Raw genomic sequence first — 4,952 nt, 5'->3', positions numbered from 1 at the left:
TGTTGTGTTGTACTTCTCACTATCATTTGCTCACTTCCACTAGGATGTAAGTGCTACAAATTCAGATACTTCAGCATTTTTAATTTTTATTTCATTTGCGTTGTTTTCATCAGCATGTCCTAATGAATAAAACAAGATATTTTACATAGTAATAGTAAGTGCTCAATGTATTAGTAACTAAATAAGCACTTAAAATATCAACTATGCTGTAAGGCAAGTGTTATGTTAAGTGTATTCTTTTCAGTATCTCAATTTTACACATGTAACCAGAATTAGGAAGATGCTATCTGCTATGCTATTCCTGAACAAGAAATCTAAGAAGTTAATTATTTTGTCCAAAATCACAGAAGTTGTAGTATAGCTAGGATTAATTCAAATGCCTGACTAGGAAGGTCTATGTTCAAATGACGATCAACACAATTTTCATTGCCTTTGTTTTATTTCTTCCCTTTCTCTCTTCCTTATTTAATTTCACAGGAATATATACATATATATATATATATATATATATATATATGTCACAATTCAGGAAAAAAAATTCTCCTTGCCTACAGAATGTTATTGTAGCAAGTGATGAGATTCCACACAGAGCACCATAGGATTTCAACAAATAACCCTTTGTGCAACAGACTCAGCGAGAACTGCACAAGTGCTAGGAATGTGATGCACAGAAAAGGCTAGAGCCTAGGTCTATCCCCATGGGATTTTGTGCTTATGAGAAAACTGGTATACGAAAGGGCTTTTGAATGCCCTGAAAATTACAATACAAACAGTTACCGAAAGCACTGAGTTTGTGTCATAAATTTCAAATCTGAATGTCAAGCTATCTAGACACCATACTAGTATCTGTTCACCTTGAGAAAGCAAGCAAGAAGGGATTAATTCCAGAAACAAACTACTTGTAACATCTAAAAAGAAGAGGACAATTTTATTTGTGTCTGTTTGGGGCTTTATCAAAAGCACTGGAAGCTGTGGGATGTCTTTTTCACAAATAGAAATGACTTTATTGTTCATGCCTTTTCTGGTTTTCAAAGTGGTTCTATCTATATATCTCATTTTGTCCTTTGAACGACTGCTTGAAGGATACATATAAAGAGAATGATATCCTGAGTTCATTGTTTAGTAAGTAGAAGACCCCAGACTAATAGCCAGATGTTATTCCAGCCTAGTGTTCCCTCTTGCTTAACATACAACCTTTATGGGAATTCCTCTGCAGAATCTGCTCCAATAGTATATTCGTTCCTAGAACATACAACTTTGAAAACCTGTGCTACTAAAATTTTCTCAGTAGATGCAAGACAGGAAACCTGCTAACTGGTGTGACAGGAATAATACTCCCAAGACCCTGAATCAAATGTTTGACCTAAAACCATTTGTTTCCCTAACCTATTAATTCCTTAAAAGTGAAGCACATGAAGTAGACTCTAATTCCATAATATAAAGCAATGTATACATTGAATTCTGTATCAACAATATCTGAAAGGAGTCACTGAATTGATATTCTTTAATGGAAAAGAGAGGGGGGGAGGGAGAGAGGGAGGGAGAGGGAGAGGGAGAGGGAGAGGGAGAGGGAGAGAGAGAGGATAGCTCTGAATAAAGGGTCCTAGTCTAAAAGGCTAGGCAGACAGAGGGCAATATGGGAACACACAGTGCCTGTGTGTGGTGCCATGGTGTGGGTGGGGCATGATGGACATCAGAGGTAAAAAGAAGAGAACTACAAGACAATTTCAAACCCTGACTGGTTTTGCTTTGCGCTTCCCATGGAAATCAGAAGATGCATCATATATAAATCAAACTAAATGGGTAGGCCGATTAACAGATACAAGGGTGGGTGAATATAGTCATAGTCAATGTACATAGTGAAAATCTAAACAAGTAAATCAGAATGATATGTGGTGTTGTGACAAAGAAGGTGTAACATTGATCAAGATGCATTGTACTAAACTAACATGTTGAACTTAATCTTCTTTATGCAAAAGAAAGGAAAAAGTAGGTGGGTGCTGGTTGCTCACACCTGTAATCCTAGATACTCAGGAGGCTGAGATCTGAGGATTACAGTTCAAAGACAGCCAAGGCAAGAAAGTGTGTTAGACTCTTACCTCCAATGAACCACCATCATACTGGAAGGGGCATTGTGGCTCAAAGTGATAGACCACTAGCCTTGAGTGAAAAACATCAGGGACAGCTCCCAGACCCTGAGTTCAAGCCCCCTAATCACTTTTTTAAAAAGTAATAAATCAAAGCTTTGTTTCTCCAGTTAGAATTCTTGGCCTTCACTTCCAGACCCTTCCTCTTCCTTCTACATTCCTCCTCACCCCCACGCCCACCCCAGGAGTCAGAATGGTGTTTTACCATGTGTAAGCAAATTCCTGGTTGGTGACTGGCTGGCTGGGGAGTAAGTTCTTGATCTAGCAATAATTAAGGGAGTGGCCACCCTGTCCTGGGTGTCCATATATTTGAGTGTCTTGAGGTCTGGAGGTCAAACCACTCCCAGAAGCAAAGCAGTAATGAAGGATAGCCAGAAATATAATCAGACAAAAGAGAGATCCTGCTGCTGCCTATGATAGGTTCTCACCTGGAAGACCCAACCAGTGCGAGAAGAGGAACAGGAAGGCTCTGCCTGGACCCAGATTAAAGAGAAAGGTGAAGTGACCCACACAGAGTTCTCCTCTTCTCCATTGATTCTTCCCCCTCCCTCTAAGATTTCTCCCTGTCATCTCCTTCCCTGTTCCCATGTCTGCTCCAGCCTCTGCTCTCCATCCAATGCCTTTCTCTGAGCTCCCTGTTGTCTTTCCAGGTCTGGAGACCCTCTGAGAAGAACATCTGGAGCCACAGAAGGCAAGATAAAGAAAAAAAGGACAACCAGAGTGGCTTTAAAACCCAAAAAGGGATAAGAAGATCAACAAGGGGGATGCCATACCATGGGACACAGAAAAGGTGTCCTTGTAAGCCATGGCCAGATCAGAATGAAGAGAGCTCCACTACCTCCTTTACCTCTACTGAGGAAGGGAGGGATCTGTAGAGGGAAACCCAGGGTCAAAATGCACCTCAGTAGCATGTGTGAAATCTTTGCATCCCTAGCCACTGGCAAGTGATCTGCTTCTCCCTTTCCAATAGGACACAAAATGAGGAAGTAAAAACCACCTTAGTAATTTGATGTGTTTCTGTGTGCTCTGTGATGGTGGGGAGGGAGAGGGAAGGAAGGGAAGAAGGGGGTGAATGGGAAAGGAGGAAGGTGAGTCCTCTGGGAGTGAATGTCCACTGACAATTGACTGGTTCTCAGTAAACCAGACATGAATAGCCAGTGCCCAGCGCCTAAGTTTTTGGGTGGAGGGTGGTCCTGGGACTTGAACTCAGGGCCTGGCTTCTGTTGCTGAGTTTCTTTTGCTCAAGCCTAGTCTTCTAATCCTTGAACCACAGCTTAACATCTGGCTATTTTGGGGTGCTTTCCTGTCTGGCTTTGAACCATGATCCTCAGATCTTAGCCTCCTGAATAGCTAGGATTACAGACATGGTCCACTAGTGCCTGGCTTTTTTTTTTTTTTACTAACAGGGTCCTAAGAACAGTGACTATGTTTCACACCTGTAATCCTAGATTCTTAGGAGGCTGAGATCTGAGTATAACACAGTTAAAAGCCTCCCCAGGCAGAAAAGTCCATTTATCTCTTATTAACCACCAAAAAACTGGAGGTAGAGCCATGATTCAAGTGGAAGAACACTAGTTTTGAGCAGAGAAGTTATGGGAAGGTGCTTAAGACCTGAGTTCAAGCCCCAATATGACTAAAAACTAGAAAAGATGAGAGGTACTAAAGCAATACTGTTTCTCTAACTGAAATTTTGGGACTGTTTGTACCCAACTTTCAACCCTTTCTTTCTCCCACTTCTCTGGCCCCTCCCCCCACCCAAAGCCCCACCCCCACAAGAGTGACCATAGTGCTTTGTGATGTGTACGCCCCTCCCTGGTCAGTGATTGGCTGGCTGGGAGTCACTTACTACTATAACAACGATAAAAGGCCTGAGTACACTGTCGGGATGGGTACATATTTTGGTATCCTTAAGCCTGGAGGTCAGACTGCTGAGGACTACGAACAAGAACAAGAAACCATGACAAGAATCGTAATCCCACCAAAGAAGTGTCCCCGCAAGAGGTCCTTAATCCGGCGAGGAAAATCGAATAAGAGAAGGATGCTTTCGAGATCTGGACGTAAAAGAAAGGTTAGCTGACCCAGTCAGTCTACTATTTGTTCCCTTGACTTGTTCCCTATCATCCTTTCTAATCTTCCCTGCCACAAAGGATTCCAAGGATTCCCAGCCCTCACTCCTCCTGTGAATTCCCTGTTCCCATCTCTCCTCCACACTCTTCTCTCCATCCAGTGCCTTCCTAACAACTTCCTGTCATCCTCCCAGGTCCGGAGATCATCCCGGAAGGGTCTCAAAGGCCATGGCCGGCGTAGGGTGAGGAACTCGTAATCAGCCACCAAACCCAAGAAAGGAAGAGGACCAGTCAAGATCTAGTTAAAAGGACAACAACGCCAGGGATATGTGTCATCATCATCTACAATATCTCTAGATCCCTGGCCATGAACAATTGGTCTGTCCTCTTCTAAAGGGGACACCGGGTGACTAAAAAATAAACCCACAGTGTCAAAATGTGATATGTATTTCTGTGTGCTCTGTGCTGGGAGGGAGGAAGGGGGAAGGAAATGGGAGAAGGGGTGAGAGGAAAGGGAGGGAGGTGAGTCCTTTGTGGGTGGCTGTGCACAGTAAACCAGACAGGAGGAATAGAACCCATGGGAGGTGAGAGGGAAGACAACTTTCTCCCTTAGCAGTTTGCCCCATAGGAGAAGGAAAGGAGACTACTTATGTGTATGCATGTAGGAAGTGAGATCCAGATGAACAGGGTTGTTAGAGATGTGGATTACTGTATAAGGGTTTGAAATACTATAGTGAAA

The 4,952-nt window shown here is 42.8% G+C and overlaps 1 long non-coding RNA gene across 1 annotated transcript; it reads left to right on the top strand.

The window, feature by feature from the left end:
• Nucleotides 1-4,007: 4,007 nt before the first annotated feature.
• LOC138839373 (uncharacterized) lies at nucleotides 4,008-4,655 on the top strand. Its single transcript, XR_011375957.1, has 2 exons — nucleotides 4,008-4,215; nucleotides 4,408-4,655. It is a non-coding gene; the product is annotated as an uncharacterized lncRNA (long non-coding RNA).
• Nucleotides 4,656-4,952: the final 297 nt, after the last annotated feature.

The sequence above is a fragment of the Dipodomys merriami genome, unplaced genomic scaffold (assembly GCF_024711535.1).
Source record: "Dipodomys merriami isolate MVZ:Mamm:240054 unplaced genomic scaffold, mDipMer1.0.p SCAF_3, whole genome shotgun sequence".
NCBI lineage: Eukaryota > Metazoa > Chordata > Mammalia > Rodentia > Heteromyidae > Dipodomys > Dipodomys merriami.
Note: the sequence above shows the minus strand (reverse complement) of the source record. Positions and strands in the feature narration are given on the sequence as shown.